The 20,736-nt window shown below is 38.5% G+C and overlaps 1 long non-coding RNA gene across 1 annotated transcript; it reads right to left on the reverse strand.

Moving 5' to 3' along the window:
- Window positions 1-18,140: 18,140 nt before the first annotated feature.
- Window positions 18,141-20,307, reverse strand: LOC119629298 (uncharacterized). The gene is made up of 2 exons (XR_009974528.1): window positions 19,810-20,307; window positions 18,141-19,707 (listed from the first exon to the last, which is right to left on the reverse strand). It is a non-coding gene; the product is annotated as an uncharacterized LOC119629298 (long non-coding RNA).
- Between the last annotated feature and the right edge of the window lie 429 nt (window positions 20,308-20,736).

The raw sequence follows: 20,736 nt of genomic DNA on the forward strand, positions 1-20,736 counted from the left end.
ACTGTAGTTATCTTATAACAGTCGGGTTCGTGTTCAAAAAGCTGCGCTCCGGACTAATCTCCGGAGACACGGGCGAGTACACCTGTTACCCACTTCATTACGTACGTACGCCGTTTAGTGACACATAAGGGAGTAATTAGTGCATTCCCTTTTAATTAAAGGCTTCGTTTACGATGTGACACAAAACGGCACTTGAGCTTCTTTTTTTTATTTTTTTATTGCTTAGATGGGTGGACGAGCTCACAGCCCACCTGGTGTTAAGTGGTTTCTGGAGCCCATAGACATCTACAACGTAGACGCGCCACCTACCTTGAGATACAAGTTCTAAGGTCCCAGTATAGTTACAACGGCTGCCCCACCCTTCAAACCGAAACTCATTACTGCTTCACGGCAGAAATTGGTAGGGTGGTGGTACCCACTCGCGCGGACTCATAAGAGGTCCTACCACCAATAAATGCTTACTAAAGCTTATGTTGGTTTATTGTGAGAACACAATGTTTTAAGTTCATTGTATTGGATGTTTTAACTAAATGTTTTTGCTTTAGTTGCGCGGACTATTTGGAGCTCACGGTAGCCCATTTATTTTCTCACCGGATCTTCGCAGTGGGTCACGAATTCGATCCGGTTTTAGATTCAATTTCCCATATGTTTCACGGGGAGTGCTCTAAGGATTTTTTGGAGATGATTCCATCATCACACTGCCCGCCACCGGAGTAGAGTTCATCCATACTATACTATACTACCTATAACCACAGCATTTATCAACAGACTTTATTCAAAGATTATGTACACGTATCTTTTAGCCTTTCCATGAACTTCCCGGAGTGTTTCTTGAATGCTATTAAATGTCATGTAGGCAGCCGCTTGTCCATGCCCTTAGTATTACTGAGGTTCATAATTAACGACAGCCACTCACCATCAGGTGGCCCATATGCTAGTCTATCCATATAAGCAATAAAAAAGGATAAAGTGTACTGGGATATTATTTAGTGGTAAAAGCGGGATCGGAATTATCTCAAGGTATTCTATTTTTCGTTGCCACCAATATAATTTCAAAGCCTTATATCAATTATATTAAATAAACGCAAGACTGTACAGAGGATAGTTTTAATCAAGTTAATGCACACTTTCTATTTGGGTCCGTCCGGAGCTAATCTCTATTGTGTACAGTTAAGTTAGTCGGGATCAAGTTTCAAACATCTGTCTTAGAATTACCTTAAATTTTATCTGATTAAGCCGATCATTAGTTAACTTTGACGGCAACTTGGATTCAGTAAGTACCTCCAAATATAAAATGTATCTGATTTAAAAATCTTTTGATACGCTAGGGGAAAACGATGATGAAACAAAACAATTGCTGTTTATTATTTATTTATTGCATAGACCTTGCATCGATTGTCAATTGGTTGTTAATTTATTATTTTTAATTGTTTGGTTACGGGAACTCATAGATATCATTACGTTAATTCCGCCTACCACCTTCGAAACTTGGTGTCTATGTCTAAATTGTATAGTAATCACGAAAGTTTAAATTTTTGTAGGTTTGATGTTTATGACGCGATGTCAAATACCTTCGTCATAGTAATAATTTTAGACGTACACACGCACACGCCCACATACGCACACACACACACACACACACACACACACATAATAATGGTATTGAGACGAAAGATATTACGAATAAATGAGTTGTTTAACACGTTGACTGTGGAAACATTTTTGAGGGACTTTTAGTCAGAGCGTGTAAGCGAATTTGTACTTGTTAACAGTGCGTATGAGATCTGATAGGCTTCAAAAGTAGGTACCTATAGAAATGTGAACAAAGGCGCCTCCCACAAAGAGCGGAAGAACGCGATCTTGGCGCACTATGTGACAGTCGCGGACGGAAATGAAACCGCATAAAAGAGTCATAATAATAGGGTAACAACTTCTTTTTTTTAAATACCGAATTTGCCGCACTATATAACCCCATCATACAGTACATCCCTACAAACCATTGAACGACAGTTGAATGATTTTATGCATTGAAACATAAAAAAAACCAACTTACTCGAACGTAATTCCGTCTAAATTACAATAAATCGATTTGCGAACGGTTTGTAAATTATCGAAACATTTTGGTTAGCTTTTCCCGTTCTATTCTATTCATAAAAATCTTATTGGGACCATTACGAACATTTAAATATACCACAATCGGTCCAGCTGCGTTAGGCATGCTTACCTCGAGATTTAGGTACATTTTATGCAATATATTACTTATTCTCTTTTCTTTTCTTATTGAGATTCTTTCCTTGCGAAATTGGAAAAGAAAAAAAAAACTAGCCGGTTCCAAAAAAATCATATCAGTAAAGTTCATGAATAGCTACTGAATTTATATAGTAATAAATATGTATGTGAACTTAAAAAAAACACGTTTAATTAGCAAACCAAACTAATGATTATCTTCAAAATTTTTTTTCCTGTTGATACTGGTCAGGATATAAGAGTGAAATTATAAAATTATTGGATAATCATCGGTCCTTGATGCGTGTGTATTTTTTCAAGTTAAACAGACGTCTTGGGGTCAGTGAAGATGACTTTCAAACATGAATCCAAATAGACATGCATACCAAACTAATAAAAGCGTATTAACAATAACTTCAGAAACTCCGGAGAAAGAGGTACTGAAACGTTTTGTATCTGATTATTTGCATACAGATTTGTCAGATCACATTCCGGTGTTAACAACGATGTGCCGGTATGAAATACATTTTATTGCGTATGCCTCGGAGAGGTTCAGAGCGCTTTATGGTATGAACGCCGGCCTGCGGACAATTACACGGATTTTATTATTATCTGACGACAAAATGGGAAAATATTTGGTCTGTGACGTGTAATTAAAGTATCTGTGGCGCAGGTTTTTGATACTTTAGGTTTATTGTAGAAAAATCGGATACTTGCGAGGATATTGAGGGGTTTGTGATCAGGAAATTCAGGTGGTCGTACGACTACAATCAATGTTCACAATACGCTTTATAGACAAGGATGTAGATGTCATAATTTGAAGGTCACCATCTATCGAGACGTACCTATGGTTGAAGTTTCAAAATTGTATTTTTTAACGATTAGCTCCGACCGTACGGGCCTATAAGCCGACTGACTCGGTGGTGCAGGAGTTAGCGCCTCTGACTGTTGTGCCGAGTCGAGTCCTATTAGGTTGGGGAAAAAGTCTTTTCGCATTATAGTATGTATGAACTTGTAATAAAATCTCTTTGGCTATACTATTTGTATCTGGCTGGTTTTGGTATCATTAAAAGTTTAAATTTGAAAGAATATAATTCCAAATTCAAATTAGGAAAATTTGTGATTTTTACATATTTTTCGTACTGTCAAGATGAGTGAATCTAATGAAGAAATTCGATACATTTTAAAATTTTACTACACAAAAGGTAAAAATGCACCGCAAGCCGCGAAAAATATTTAAAAAAATTGTTTATGGACCTAGTGCAGTGTCTGTGAGGGTAGCACAAATTTGGTTTAAGCGTTTCAAACCAGAAATTTTGATGTCAAAGATGCACGTCGCTCTGGTCGCCCTATTACGGATAAAATGGATGACATTTTTGAAAAAGTGGAGCAAGATCGGCATATCAATAGTTACAACGTAGCTAAATAACTGAGAATTGACCACAAAACAGTTTTGGCGCATTTGAAAAAAACTGGGTGAACAAAAAAGCTCGATATTTGGGTATCTCACGAGCTCACTGAAAGAAGCCTAATGAACCATGTATTCATTTGTGATTCTTTATTACGACATAATGAAATCGAACTATTTTTTAAGAAGCTGATGATAAAAAGTGGATCAGGTACGACAAGAGCGTGCGAAAAAGGTCGTGGTCAAAGGCCGGACAGGTTTCACAGACTGTGGCGAAACTCGGGTTAACTCGCAACAAGGTGATGCTGTGTGTGTGGTGGGATTGGAAAGGCATTATTCATTATGAGCTGATACCACCAGGCAGGACCATCGATTCTGAACTCTACTGCGAACAACTGGTGAGATTATAGCAAGAAGTTGAGAGAAAGCGGCAGGAATTAATCAACAGAAGGGGTGTGGTTTTTCATCATGATAACGCTAGACCTCAAACATCTTTAGCCACTCAGCAAAAATTAAGAGAGCTTGGCTGGGAGGTCCGCCGTATAGTCCTAACCTTGCACCTTCAGATTTTCACCTGTTTTGGTCTCTTCAGAATTCTTTAGGCAGTGTCAGGTTAACATTACGAGAGGACTGCCAAAACCAATTGTCGCGGTATTTTGATCAGAAGCCCCAAAATTTCTATAGCAATGGGATCATGTCCCTACCTACAAGATGGCAAAAAGTTATCGACCAAAACGGTACCTACATAATTTAGTTAAATGTAAATAAACTATATAAAAAATGTTGTGAATTTTCTTAAAAAATGCGAAGAAACTTTTTCCCCAACCCATTAAATCGAGCAAACATTGTGCAATGAACAGGTTTATTTGCTATTTCTTTGGATTTTTATTATTTATATAATTATGTATAAGTATGTTTGTCAGTCTCTGGTACTCATCGCGCAGGGAATTTTAAATTGGGTCCAGATGACCGTGCTTAATTTGTTCCCAGTTATTTATTATTTATTTATTTATAAGTGAAATGCTTGGTAAACGTGCATCGAGTACCACAATGCTTTGATTCCGTTCCGGGTGATGAGGTGTACTGTCAACCTGCATAGCTATTACGAGTACCTAGTAGCTAAAAAAAGTTAAAAAAAAAGGTTTTTTTCCTTCCTATACTGATAGCCTTGAGAGGCTACTTCAGCTTCAACCTAACGTGTAGCTGAGCTCACGGGGCTCAAACCGGAGAGCTGCTAACACTGGCCTTTGCAAGAGCAGTGCTTCACAGAATCTACCACCGGATCGGAAATGCGCCTCATGGAGAAGATCCAGCGAGAAACTCAGTGGGCTGTGTCTGTGGGTCAATTTACTCTTCGAGCCCTTCGTCGGAAGCGACGGGTTCGGCGAGGACGGTGACCGGGGCCAGTTTTAAGGGAGGGATGGCTTACAATTAAAATTTCGTCCTCATATCTCGACGTGATTTGATGTTGTGATGTCTATGGACTCTACCCTAGCGCAATAAGAAATATAATTGTTTGAATTTGGACCGTCAAAAGTGTCAGCGAGCGACGTCCGCTATGACACTTTTCCTTTTTCACTTCCAGCCGCAGCGACTCACCGATTTCATATTTCATATTATAGGTATTGTTTATTGAATTTGCCACATAAGTACTAATAAAGATATCAAAACTAATAAATACAGTCCACTCTCATTTACCACAACCCAACAATAATTGAATAACTACATTTATAATTCAAAAAATTTAATTTTATTAAACACGTAATAAATTAGAATAGATTTTCAAACTATTAAAAAGTTTGTTTATAATAATTGTTACACGAACTTATCTAATTGAATCATATAATTTTTCTTCTTTTGTTCGATGATTTTCTGATAGAAATCACTTTCAACGAAAAGACTGTCCATGCTAACTTTTTTATTATTATTGTTATTTTTGTGATTCAATGCCTTTCTATTTCAAGTATAGGTTTCTCTATTCTGCAATTCGGAATGATAAAACGTTGAAGTTCGTTCTGAAAAATAAAATACAGATTTCCAAGTTAAAAATCGAACCATGGCTTAATGCTCACTCGCAGTAGACAGAGAGGAGGGAACCTAGACTTGTTAACAGTTCCTGGGTTTATTTACTGAGTCAATAAACGTGCACCCGGATGCGGCCCACTGAACTAACACAAAACTAATTTATGTCTCGCTTCCTATGCGAATGCATCTGTCGCATTGACTAGATTAAGTTCTGTATTAATTCAGCTGTTTCATGTGTTTTCTGTGTGTGTAGCTAAAAGTATACTCGTAAATTTTTATATTTACCTAATATGTTATAGTATTTTTTCAATTTTAAAACAAATTTAATCTCTTTCGTCTAGAACCTGCAATCAAACCCGCAAAATTGTAATTTGCGTAATTACTGGTGGTAGGACCTCTTGTGAGTCCGCACGGGTAGGTACCACTACCCTGCCTATTTCTGCCGTGAAGCAGTAATGCGTTTCGGTTTGAAAGGTGGGGCAGCCGTTACTTGTGACCTTAGAACTTATATCTCAAGGTGGGTGGCACATTTACGTTGTGGATGTCTGTGGGTTCCAGTAACTACTTAATACCAGATGGGTTGTGAGCTCGTCCACCCATCTAAGCAATAAATAAAAAATGCTCTAAGAATATTAATTTAAACCAAAAAGAATATTCGGATTGATCTTAGTGGAACAGCGAATTCATTTATATCCACTGTTAATTCTCCACAATAGCGAACAGCGATAAAATAATAATCGCTGCTAATCCTCTTTGCCGCTGTAATTAATGTTCGTCGAAGATGTATTTAGGCTTAGAAATTTATTAACTTGCTTTAAGAACTCACTGAGAAGATAAAAACAGTAAGCTTAAATGTATTTTCAATGTACATAAATGCTGTTTTACGTCTGGTATCATCAGTAACTATTGTCCACTACGTGGTACATATCAGACTGTTTTGAACCGTCTGATATTCTGAAAAGTTGATTAATATGATATTGTACAGCTACTACGAGTCACTTGGTAGAATAGTCCTAATAGTCCTTATAAAGTCGTCATGGCCTAAAGGATAAGAAGTCCGGTGCATTCGTATGACGCGATGCACCGGTGTTCGAATCCCGCAGGCGGGTACCAATTTTTCTAATGAAATACTTACTCAACAAATGTTCACGATTGACTTCCACGGTGAAGGAATAACATCGTGTAATAAAAACCAAACCCGCAAAATTATAATTTGCGTAATCACTGGTGGTAGGACCTCTTGGGAGTTCGCACGGGTAGGTACCACCACCTCGCCTATTTCCGCCGTGAAGTAGTAATGCGTTTCGGTTCGAAGGGTGGGGTAGCCGTTGTAACTATAGTGAGACCTTAGAACTTATATCTCGAGGTGGGCGGCGCATTTATGTTGTAGATGTCTACGGGCTCCAGTAACCACTTAACATCAGGTGGGCTGTGAGCTCGTCCATCCATCTAAGCAATAAAAAAAAAAAAAAATTATACCAAGTTCACAAACAATTTACACGATATAAGGTGTGATAAATATAGACGTCGCGAAAACAAAAACTGTTAATAACGGTAGGGGGTTTTATGGCTCGTATAGTTACCACATCGGCTGCAGTGATACGTTCCGATTTGATATATGCTTTTTATGAGACGATGTTATTATCTCACCGTAGAGTTGTTTGTGGTGAACACGAATTAAGTACGTGTAATCCTATAGTAAAACTAACTGTACGCGACCGCTTCGCTGTGCATTTAAAATTAACATTATTATTTCTCACTCCCACAAACATTTTCATTATTAATGCCCCCAGAACTGGTGTGGGGAGTCCAACACTCATATAAATATTCGCCTATCCATTAAGTACATGGATATCAAGTTTCAAGTCAATCGGATGCATGGTTCAGTAGTTATAACGGAACATCGGTAAAAACCACTGTAGATTTATATATTAGTATTTTTTATTTTTTATTGCTTAGATGGGTGGACGAACTCACAGCCCACCTGGTGTTAAGTGGTTACTGGAGCCCATAGATATCTACAACGTAAATGCGTCACCCACCTTGAGATATAAGTTCTAAGATCTCAGTATAGTTACAACGGCTGCCCTAGCTTCAGACCGAAACACATTACTGTTTTAGGGCAGAAATAGGCAGGGTTGTGGTACCTACCCGCGCGGACTCACAAGAAGTCCTACCACCAGTAAGAAGTAGTATAGTAAGAAGTATAGATTGGGATCTGTTCTCCAAACTACATTTCCGGTCCAGACGATGAGACAACAAACCATTGCCCCAGAATTGTCCTTTCGGATCCTCTTGATCTACTCTTGGTGCTTGGTTGTCACTGTTTGAGGTGCCGTTAACCCATAGACTCAACCCACTAACTTTTTAACCAGATCTTCTCAGTGAGTTGCGATTCCGATCCGGTGGTAGATTTAGCGACGCCCTTGCTAGGACAGATGTTAGCAAATTCTTTCAGGCTGATCCCTGTGAACTCGATCACCAGTTATTGTGTAGTCACAATAATCCCCTCGAGACAACTGGTGGATAGGTAGGCAAGAAAAGGTACATATTTCCAGGGTCTTAAGCTTAACCAGATTATCCTCAAGGCCATGACCACTTTAAAAACGTTAATACATAGTTAAGTAACATTTAACGTAATTGATTGTACAAAAACATTATAAGTCTGAAACTAATAATGACTGCTGTCGGAACTTTAAGAAAGATTTGGTTTTTAAAGTTGAACAAATTTCAGATGCCTATTTTCAAATAGCTAAATATTGCCAGATTTTTCCGGTATCTAACAAAAATGGTTCGAATACTTCACTTTATTATGTAAAGTAGGAAAAAAAATTCGTTTGGAATCTCTAGGTCTGCGAAGGGACTTCGTTTCTTTCTGTATTTTGTACGTATGTTCCATGGGGAGTGCTCTGAGGAGTTGTTTGAGGTGATTCCGTCATCTCTTTTTTACCATCGCAACGCCCGCCACCGAAGTAGAGTTCATCCATACTACCTGGAGCCAATGCGTTCATCCACAGTGCGTTTCCAGAGGTCTTTTTGCCACGTACCATCTGGCTTTGGGATGAGCTCCCACGGTGTTTCCCAGGCGCTATGACATGTCTTTCTTCGAACGAGGCTTATGGAGAGTAACGGTAGCGGCTCGGTCGTGCCCTTGGCATTGTTGAAGTCCATGGGCGACGATAACCACTCACCATCAGATGGGCCGTATGCTCGTCCCACGGTTCAGTTCTACTTTCTGGTTGAAAGAGTAAGATAACCCTTAAACTATATAATTGAAACATACAACGACTACATAATGTCTCGAGGTAGCTTGTGTCATTCACGTTATGATACCTACGTTACCCGTTAGTTTACCCGACTGTGCATTTAAAAATAAATACCTTTTATAATTTTTATTTATATAATATAAAATAATTTAATTAAGAAGCGTTTGTTATACCTATAGAGATACAACAAATAAAAAAACACGTGTGGCACTCGGGGATTGCCGCGGTAAAGTTATTGCATAGCATTTTTTATCAACTTATGCAATTATAACTAGACAATAATAAATTTAATATTAAACCAATAATAAAATAAGACCACGCTATATTTATGAACATTAACAAAAGAAAAACATTAACTGTCCCCTTCACACTCATAAGCTACAGCTCGCGCGAGATAAAGATGGCCAGACTTTTCATGATGCGTATGCAGTGCGACGTCACGCCGCGCGCTTATTCACAAACACTACACAGGCGCAACGTGTGAATTTTTTGAACGCGAGCTAAATGATAGGCGGAGTGGGGGTGTTAGGTTTTATTTTCGTTACGGAATTTCTTGATTCACTAGTTTGAAAATATCAGCAGACTTTATAATTTTAATTTGAGTATCATTAATTAAATTTGGATTCCATCTGAATATTTTACTGGTGGTAGGACCTCTTGTGAGTCCGCGCGGGTGGGTACCACCACCCTGCCTATTTCTGCCGTGAAGCAGTAATGCGTTTCGGTTTGAAGGGTGGGGCAGCCGTTGTAACTATACTTGAGACCGTAGAACTTGTATCTCAAGGTGGGTGGCGCATTTACGTTGTGGATGTCTATGGGCTCCGGTAACCACTTAACACCAGGTGGGCTGTGAGCTCGTCCACCCACTTTAGCAATAAAAATAAAATAAAAATGTTTTCCACGGAAAAATTACAGTATTTTATCGAGATATTTTTTTTCTTCACCTTTTCAGGTAATAAGGGAAAATTGTTTCATTGAAATATCTAATTACCTACTTTGAGGCTTAGACACATTAAGTTCAAGCTTCAGAAGAATTATCACGTTACCAGCAACTACTAATTCGGTCAATTACATTCAGGACTGCGGAAACTACAATAGAAATGTTGTGGATAAAGTGACAAATTGCATAGAGCTGGATAGGTGAGCGAAGTTGTACGAAGTTGCAACAAGTTGCGATTTGGACGTGCGCTCGGCTAATGATAATGGGACAAACTTGGCACGAAGGTTGTATTTCTTGCGGACAAATTGCTTTAAGCTAAGTTTGTCGCTTTTCCGGTCCTATTTTGTTAAAATGATGCATAAAGTGATTTAGATTAATTTGGATTGGCTGAATTGCTTCGCGCGAAAATACTTATGTTAAGAGGCTGTTTGTTTAATTATAGTGAAATAGTTTTACTACAGTTTATAATTATTTCTCGAACAAATTCTATTCTGATACTGCTAGACCAAATTTTATTATTTACAATAATATATTACATATATTGTTTCTTTGTATATTTATTTACTCAATAAAAGCACACCCTTACATTACAATGATCTTATTAGGCTACTCAACTGATTACTGGTAAGACACAACAATTTTAAGTAAATACATAGTATTATTACTCATTTATTCATCTACTTTATTTACTTCTACATATTTCGCTATGGTAAACTATAGTTCTGTATCGGCTCTATAGTTTTAAGTAAGATGATCATATTGCGGATCATCATTATCAAATTTCAATTCAGGTCGGTTTGTTTTTTTAAACTTATCCGTAATTGGTAAAAGTCAGGCAGGATATTCATAATACCGCCCCGCCTTAAGTGCGTTAGCTGATACATCCATTTAATTTTAATACGCTCGTAAATTTTACACGTCATGGATCTTGAATATTTTCAACTCCGGCAGCTACTGATTGAACAAATTTCGTTTTCAAATTAGGACAAAGTTAAATTAGTTTTTTTTTTTTAGTTGCCCTTGTAGGCAGACAAGCTTATGGCCCACCTGATGGTGAGTGGTTACCGTCGCCCATGGACTTCAGCAATGCCAGGGGCAGAGCCAAGCCGCTACCTACCGCTTCGATTGTTGAACACTTCCGAGAATCTAGTTTGATCGTTGATGTCGAGCTGTGTAAAAATTTTAGTAATTCTTTTAAATTTGTACCCTTAAGCCAACTTTAAACAACAACTCCGTATTACTTTTCCTACTTGGCAAAAATCAACAAAAACAGAAACTATCTGAATAAATCACGAGTGTAAAGGCAAAAATGCTATGAAACATGTTAAAAAGATCAACCCCGACATATGAAATAGTTTTATGCAACACTAAAACACGTACATTTTATTTTATTTTATTGAACACTAAATCGAAACGGACACAAATGGAAACAGAAGTCTAATCTTTCCACATATTTCCAAGATATCAATATTCAAGGAATATTTTCTTGCATCACAAAGGGTTTCAATTTTATTCGATACTCCCCGGGGGCTCTCACATAAAATCTGTCGGGCTTTGACGTAAGCGCTGAGTCGTCGAAAATATAGGCGTATCGTTTTTACTGTTCCTCAAACAGCTTATTACATAAGCTAAAAGATAACAAAAAAAAGCGTCAAGAAACTGTTTAATTAAAAACAAAGTTAACATAAAAACAACTTTGGCTTAAGGAAAAAAAAACACCGCTTATTTACCTTCTCGCAAGCGCAGAGGTCGCAAATATTTGAAACTCCTTAATTAAACCTTGCTAATCAAGACTCAGTAAGTAATACGTATAGATTACTCAGGAAGTACCTGCTGGAGCGCAAAAGCGTAACCCTTTCGCGGCAAACCCGTACGAAAACAATTAATATGATTTATTACAGAAATAAAAACCCTTGAGGCCGTTTAGCAGCATTTTTGCGTTGGCAATAGTCGACTTTCGTAATAAAATATGATTTATAATACATTAAATTTACGCAAAGACGGGGATTGTGTTAACGTTTGAATGGCAATACTCGTAAATACAAACTAAGAATTTCGGCGTATTTTCTTTGTTTTGGAACGAAGTTCCTTATCGCGCGTTGTGAAAGGGGGCTAGACGGAAAAAATTCTTACGAAAAGCTGTCACGACACTTTTTAGATCCGTCATTCTGACCAATCAACGTGTAGGCGCTTATCGCGTGACATTGCTCGTATCCGTTTGGTCCGCATAATGAGTACAGTTTCTCGAAATAGCGTTTCAACAATAGTATTTTAGTTCATAGTATTGTTTTTTTCTTCTTCATAATGCCGCAATTTATTATTATAACTTAAAAAAAAAATTACAATTCCTTCACTAATTAATCGAAAGGAACTTCGTTCCATCCGGGTGTCCCTTGACACCTCTGAAGTTTTTTATTTTTTTATTGGAACGAAGTTTTGGAACGAAGTTCCTTATGGGACGATGCAAAGGGGTACCCTACGAGTAACCGGGAAAAAACGTCCATAACGTAAGATTTTTATTAGTAATGCACACAGTGTACGACTTAGCTTTGTAATAACGTACAAAAAATAACATTTTTTATTATATATTTTTTATAAATCATTGTGAATAAAATAAAGTTGATAACTTTGTAAAGTAGTTTTTTATTTATTTCTATCAATAAAAATAAAAATAAAAAATTATACCCAAATAATTCGACTCATCCGCAGAACAAAGTCCGATGTGATCATAGAGCAAAAACGAGTTATATAGCTAGGCGAAATAAGGGATACGAACTCTACGGACGTGTGTTTTTGGAATTTTTGTATCTCATTTAGTTTCGGAAATATATAATTGAATAACGTTCTATCTGTCGTTAGCTCCGCATAAAAACGTACGGAGTGATCAAGCGCCGGCCCGCACGGAGCGGCCGCACTGTTCGTTCGTCAGTCCGGCCGCTGTTCGTTGGACTTGTTGGAGAGAGGGCGTCTTTGTGTCAAGCGCTTAGGTTTTTACTGTTTGATTTTTAATTAATAGTGTAACACGTATTTTGCTCGATAAAAGATATTTTTAGACATGTCACGATCACGGAAAATGTTGAATATGCTTAAGGCTGATACAGAAGACCCTGACCTTAGTTCATCATTTTCTAATGTAGCCGCTGTTCATATGGAGAAAAATGTAAATAATATTAAGTTGCCAACTTTTCAGTTTATTATTTCATAATTCACACGCTATTAAGTTCTAAATTAAAAAATATTATCTATATTGCTTTTTTGTTTCAATAAGTGCTTGTAGTCGATCGATGTTTTTATAAGACGTTTTTTGACGAATAGGTAATGAAACGCATTTTTAATGCAAAAACACAATTGGCGTAATGCATATTCACAGGAGTAATCAATCTTTCTATAATAATTAACTGTTAAAAATAAAAGCGTTATGACATATTAGGACGATATTTTACGAACACTATTGAACCTCTAAGCGTTCTATGTGAATATGGGACATTTTTTTACGAACTCTGTGACGCGATTTGTTGGTTCGTTAGTAAGATGAGACGTTGTTACTGGGATAATGAAATCAGTTAGGACGTTAATCGTGTAAAAAAGTTGTTAAATATAACGATTTTTTATTTAAATTTTGTTAAATTATTTCTGTATAATTAAATTGTTTTGCAAAACACATAAATGTAAATAGTGTTCGCGCGACAGCGCGAAGTTTGTAAATGTTCGGCTCAACTCGGGTGCCGTCGCCCGTACGCACCCCGCACCTCTCATAACAGTGCGGTACATGACGGCACGCGGAGATACGCTCGTTCGATATTGAGTAAATTGTGCGCGCGCGCCTTTCGATACTAAGTAAAAGGTATAGTGTGAACCGGTGAAAAGGTGTATGTGCCACCCATCGCAGAGAAACACCACTACGACCGTGATAGTGCCAGCATCAGCCTCCAAGTAAGTCCCGTTTTCCTACCTACCCTTTCGTGTCCGCTCATTCTCCGCAGAGTTCATTTGCTCCCTTTCAGCTCATCAGCTCACGTTTAAGGTGACGCTCACCTGCGTCACCAAATAGTATTTTATAAATTGTCATAAAAATATGAGTTTTTTTAAATTTTCAGTTGTAAATGATGATGATACCTGTAAGACATACAAACGTCACCTTTGCCTCCTGGACCAGTAGAAATCAGTCAGGAACTAGCTGATGTATTGGTAAAATGCTACATGAAGATAGTGGGACCAAGGAAATTACCTGCAAAAGCTCAGTACCTAATCTCGTGCCTGATGTATCTGCCTTGGATGCTTACAGCAACCAACCAAGTATATTTTCTTTGAAAGTGCCTTTAAGTTACGAAAATTGACCACATATACAGCTTGAAGATTTAGAAGATCACCACAGATGTACTCCGTTCAATTTGGAACTGTCAGTACCAGCACTCATGCAATCTCCTACTAATATCCATTCGATCTGCAACACCGTATTCTGCCCTAATCATGTATCATGACCCTGAAAAATACAACACTAAAGCCATAAAAGAACGCCAGTATCGTGACATTGTCAACTCAAACTTCAATCTAGGTTTTCATACTCCCAAAAAGGATTAGTGCGAGGAATGTCACGTTTTTCGATTGAATAAAAATCCAACTGACCAAGAGAAAGAAGCTTTTCAATAACACCAGACAAATAAGAAGGCAAGGCATTTAAAAAGCCTAGATAAAAAAGATGCTGAGGAGTCAAACGGAAACATGGTTACTGCTGTTTGATTTTGAAAAGTTTTACAGTGTCCTCTAAGCAATATAAATATATTTTACTATAACAGAAAGCTATCTTCTTTTAACTTTACGGTTTTTGATATGGGTAAAAAGAAGGCCATTTGCTATTTGTGGGATGAATCTGTGGAAAAACGTGGAGCAAACGAGGTAAGCAGTTGCCTCTTAAATTTTATACAGACTAATGTTGAACAAGGGACCAAGGAGTTCCGCTTTTGGTCAGACAATTGTGCTAGCCAAAATTGTAATCGCTTTGTATATTCATTATACATTTATGCCGCAAAAAAGTTCAACATATACATTACACACCGGTTTTTACAGAAAGGGCATACCCAAAATGAGGGGGACAGTATCCACTCTGTCATCAAGAGAGCTTCTCAAACCAAAACTATATATACCCCTCATTAATGGCGTTTATTAGTAAGATGGGCCAAGAATGAAGGAGAACCCTATGTTGTTCGAAACGTAACCCAGGATGACGTATTCGACTTTAAAAGTCTTGTTAATAATAAGGTTTGGATCAAAGACATTAAGGGCAAGAAGATTAACTGGAATAACATCCCAACAAATTTGTTTTTTAAATATGATCTAACTTAACCTGATTATGATATTTTAGTAATTCGTAGTAATACGAGGAACTCGGTACAAGCTGAACTAAAAGCTGCATATTCTGGACCTATTATGATTCCTGCTGCGAAGTATAAAGATTTAATGGATATGTGCCGCTCAGAACTTAGCCTTAGAGGAACTCCATACTTTAACTCTTTGCCACATCACATAACTGTTACTGCTTCTGAAGAATCGGATGATAATCTATCGGAATAATTTCATCTAGTGTCTGCTTCCTCTTTTTAGAGCTGAATTCTTCCTACTAATTTAGCGAAGCAATGTTAATTATAATATTTAATGTTTGTCTACATGCCATTTCATTGCTATTAAGCTTCGATCAATAATAGATTAAGTATGTGCACCAGTTATAAGTCTAGGATACTATGTAAGACTGATTGATTAATTATGAAGGCTGATTATTATAGATTAGTGATTAGTAGATTAGTTTTACGATTAGTGAGTAGATAGTTTACTGGTGGTAGGACCTCTTGTGAGTCCGCACGGGTAGGTACCACCACCCCGCCTATTTCTGTCGTGAAGCAGTAATGCGTTTCGGTTTGAAGGGTGGGGCAGCCGTTGTAACTATACTGAGATCTTAGAACTTATATCTCAAGGTGGGTGGCGCATTTACGTTGTAGATGTCTATGGGCTCCAGTAATCACTTAACACCAGGTGGGCTGTGAGCTCGTCCACCCATCTAAGCAATAAAAAAAACTTTGAGACTGCTGATTTTAATGTTGTTATTATAAAATAAAATAAGTTTTATTATCTTCGTCCGCGTCTGCGTCCTGCAATGTTCTAATTGATACATGAACCTGTAAGTTTTTTGTAATTTTTAGTGTTATGATTGCTGTTTATGATGATTCTTTATACCAGTTTTGAGATTTTTTCACTTAATAAACGATTTTAAATAATTAATATCTTTTTTATTTAGTTATATAGGAGGGCAGTGATGATATGAGGAACATTATGTTTAAATATTTCAAGGTTGTTATTTACGTAGGACTCATTAGTAGTTAGTAATTCCAAAGAAAACCGACTCATGTTAATATAGAACGTCATTTAATTTACATGTGTCCATAAAACAACGTGTAACGTTCACTAAGGACCCTCGCTGTTTTGCCATAAAACGTCTTATGTTAATATAGAACTCACTATCTCCAGAAATAAAAGAATAACAGTTATAAACTACACAGTATTTAACAAAGCTGAGACGTAGTAACAACATACCAAAAAATTTAAACAACAAGTCGCACCGTTTAAAAGTTACACAAGTCAACAACTTCTTTAACCTCTACTGAAAACTATCAATCCTACAGATAGGACTATATTCTGCGGATGAGTCGAATTATTTTCTTTATACCTCGAATAGAACTTAAAATTAATATTTTTATAATAAGATACTTCGTTCCTGTCCGGTGTCCCACGACACCACACATATTTTTTTTTGTTTTTGAATATCTTTCACTGAGTATCACGCGTGATGGCGATTTGAGTCTAATAGTAGATGCATTCCCTGATATCAAATCACGATTTTTTATTTTGTTTATTCCTTAGACATATAGGACGCAAAACTACAAAATGGAATCAAGATTATTTACCCATTGTATAAAGTAAAAATATATTTTATGAAGCTATGCGTGGGCCGAGCATGAGACACCATACAAAGCGTTGCGGCTGTGTGGGTGTTTAAAGCCGGCGGGCAGATACCGATTTTTCTTAGCAAATAGTTACTTAATATGAATTGTGTGTTCAACGATTTTCATGAAGAAGGAGTAGCGTTGTGTAGTAAAAAATAAAACACATAATATACACATAATAATATAATATAGGTATAAATAACAAATTCCTTTAAAATTTTTAATATCCTAACTTCGATGTTTTTAGATATTTCCAACGTACACATACCGCCACAAATAGATAGAGATGAAGAAGTCTCTCAAAAGCCGCAACCAAGCATTAAGACATTACCACGACCACTCTGCCAGAAATGTACGACTGAGAAGAAGAACTTCGATGATGAAGATAGTTGGAGCCTATCTGATACCTGGGTTCGTTTTAATCTGAAAACTCAAGACGAACGAATTTGCTCAGTACACTTAAAAACATTTCGATTACTTAGTGTTTTATTTGTATTTTTTTTATTTCCCTTCTAGATGCGCTAAGCCTGATGGTGAATGGTTACCGTCGCCCATAGACTTCAGCAATGTCAGGGGCAGAGCCAAACGGCTGCCTACCGTTACAATTAGAACCTTACCGTGATCACGAAAATTGTAAACTATTAGTTGGTGGTAGGACATTTTGTTAGTCTGCGCGGGTAGGTACCACCGCCCTGCCTATTTTTGCCGTGAAGCAGTAATGCGTTTCGGTCTGAAGGGTAGGGCAGCCGTTGGAACTATACTTGAGACCTTAGAACTTATATCTCAAGGTGGGTGGCGCATTTACGTTGTAGATGTCTATGGGCTCCAGTAACCACTTAATACCAGGTGGACTGTGAACTCGTCCATCCATCTAAATAAAAAAAAAAACTTTAAAATAGCTGTAATACATAGGTCAATAAACTGCGAAAGTTATTTTAATTACATTCGAAGGAAATAAAACAGAATACCTGCCCCAGCTAGTCTTGTTCAAGTGTGTTAACGATCAATAATTTGTTTCGTGTCGCCGCACAATGCGAAAGGTCAGCAATGTGTTGACATGTTAGATATAATAAACCTTTTGTTTTATTTAAGTATTTGTTTAAAAACCGTGTACAAAGCTTCCATCTCTCGCTTCGACCTATGACGTCAAGCGAAGAAGATTTCTAGTAGGGAAGACGCTGGCTTAGTGACGTAGTTATAGCGTGGGCTTATGGATCCGAAATTTATATATTATTATCGACCAGAAGTGAGGTAGTTAACAAAAAGAAATAAATAACACAGCCTAATTATATTTCACTGAATTAACAAAACTTCTAACAAAATGATTTCAATTTACTATTAACGAAAACTGTTAAAATTACACAAGTCCCAAACATTTTTCAACAAGAACCGCACACACGAACGCCACGCACAAAAAAGAGGCAAAGGCGCAGCGAGGGATCGTTTTTATAGTTTTAGCGCTGGCTCTCGGTCGGGGGTTGCCAGGATTCGGTAACACGGCCGTTCCTGACGGCGAGGCGTCCTCGACCGCTTCATCTCTCAGCAGAAGCATATCTCTTCCAGCTACGTCAGAGCTTGCATCAACAAGGTCACCCTCTGTAACGTAACAAAAAAAAATACACCCAGACCTTAATGCTCTAAAACTTTCTAAAATTTAGAATCCCTACTACAGACGCAAGCGTGCACTCTTACATCTGCAGCGAGGACGAGCCAAAGATAAACATTTGAAGTGAGAAGAATGGATATCGCACAACTGTCCCAAACTGCGCAATTTGAGACACCTGCACGATTCCTTTACTGAGTTAGCCCGTATAAGAAACGTCTAAAACAGTAGCGCGCTGTTGTCGGCAATATTCACCGATACAGATACTGAACATTACCGACACAACACAGCTAAACAGTAGGGACGCAAAATCCGGCTGAATCCGCATCTAACCATACTGCTCAAAAAATAAACGGGAAGTAAAGCACCGTCGTGCCCACCTCAACCTCAAAAATGGGAAGTAAAGCACCGTCGTGCCCACCTCAACCTCAAAAATGGGAAGTAAAGCACCGAAGTGCCCACCTCAACCTCAAAAATGGGAAGTAAAGCACCGAAGTGCCCACCTCGACCTTCACATATTAATTTCGAAGAAAAGGCTGCATGTCGCCGGGGTCCACTCGTAAGGATGATGTGGAAGCAGGGCAGCCGTCCCAGCTCCAGTCTGCTCCCACGATGCGAGGCTGCACCACGTGTGGCGGGCGTCCCGCTCGACCGTCCTGATAGATAATCCGTTGGGTAGTCCGCAGTAGCAGGCCGCAGACTAAGCGACATCGCCCTCTGCGTCACTGCCAGTCGTACAGCACCGTGCAGTCGGCGGCATGCGAGCAACACGTGCAGTATGCACGTCAGAAGTAGGTGAGCGCGCGCATGCAGCGGCACGCGAGCAACACGTGCAGTATGCACGTCTGAAGCAGGCGAGCGCGCGCAGCCAGCGGCACCGTGCAGTCGGTGGCACGCGAGCATCTCATGCAGTATGCACGCCAGAAGTAGATGAACGCGCGCGGGCAGCGGCACGCGAGCAACACGTGCAGTCTGCACGGCTCTGCGCTCTCCTGCTGGAGCACGGCGCCGACTCGCTACTGACCTCACACGTCGGCGACAACGCCCTGCGTCTGTGAACAAATCAGACAGAAGGCGCCTCTATTGTCAAAGTTTAGATAGCACCTGCAATGCTCCAATAATCCTGTTCGTCACGCCGTCCATCTGCTGACCAGCACTGCTACACACACCCTCCGATTTGCTTGACGCTGTTCCAGGGTACTCAGGTGCACATGCGTCACCGCCTTCGACGGAAACCGTTGCTGCTGGAGGCAAAAATAAGTGCGCGTGGCGTTCGGTACAAGAGTGCGACAGCGTATTGCGATCAGACGATACTGGTAAAGTGGTCATTAATCTCACGATCTGACGAGTATAATTATGTTCCAAACAACGGTTCCACGGAACTATGCCAGGAGACATCCTGCGGCGTAGGTGTCTTGCTCTTCCTACACACAGCACGATCGCGACGATAATAATTGCAACAAACTCCTAAATCAAGAATTCGAGCGGTCATGACAGCGTCGATGAGATTGATCACGCTTGCATTTTCTAGATCGACGTCCCGTCATATTTCAAAAGCACGTGGTTTTATCCCAATTCTGATATTATCGACCAGAAGTGAGGTAGTTAACAAAAAGAAATAAATAACACAGCCTAATTATATTTCACTGAATTAACAAAACTTCTAACAAAATGATTTCAATTTACTATTAACGAAAACTGTTAAAATTACACAAGTCCCAAACATTTTTCAACAAGAACCGCACACACGAACGCCACGCACAAAAAAGAGGCAAAGGCGCAGCGAGGGATCGTTTTTATAGTTTTAGCGCTGGCTCTCGGTCGGGGGTTGCCAGGATTCGGTAACAATATATAAAAATGAATTGCTGCTTATTAGTCTTGATAAAACTCGAGAACGGCTGGACCGATTTGGCTAATTTTGGTCTTGAATTATTTGTGGAAGTCCAGAGAAGGTTTAAAAGGTGGATAAATATGAAAATGCTCGGGATTAAATAAAAATAACATTATTGTTTTCCCTTTGTTGTGTCCCCCGTCGGACGAATTCCTTTTGTTTGTTTTAAGTTTATTTTATACAATAGTTTAGGTCTTTTATTTATTGATTGAGGCACTACGAAGTCTGCCGGGTCAGCTAGTTCCTATATAATTATGCACTTAAAATTGAATGAATTTTTATTCGTTATTATTACAAACTTCGATTAAAAACTGCGTGTAATATTTCTGTCTGAAAGTTATGGTACACACCAGTCAGAAACAGTTCAAGAATGTGTCGTTGT

This window comes from Bombyx mori, chromosome 12 (assembly GCF_030269925.1).
Source record: "Bombyx mori chromosome 12, ASM3026992v2".
In the NCBI taxonomy this organism is placed as follows: Eukaryota; Metazoa; Arthropoda; class Insecta; order Lepidoptera; family Bombycidae; genus Bombyx; species Bombyx mori.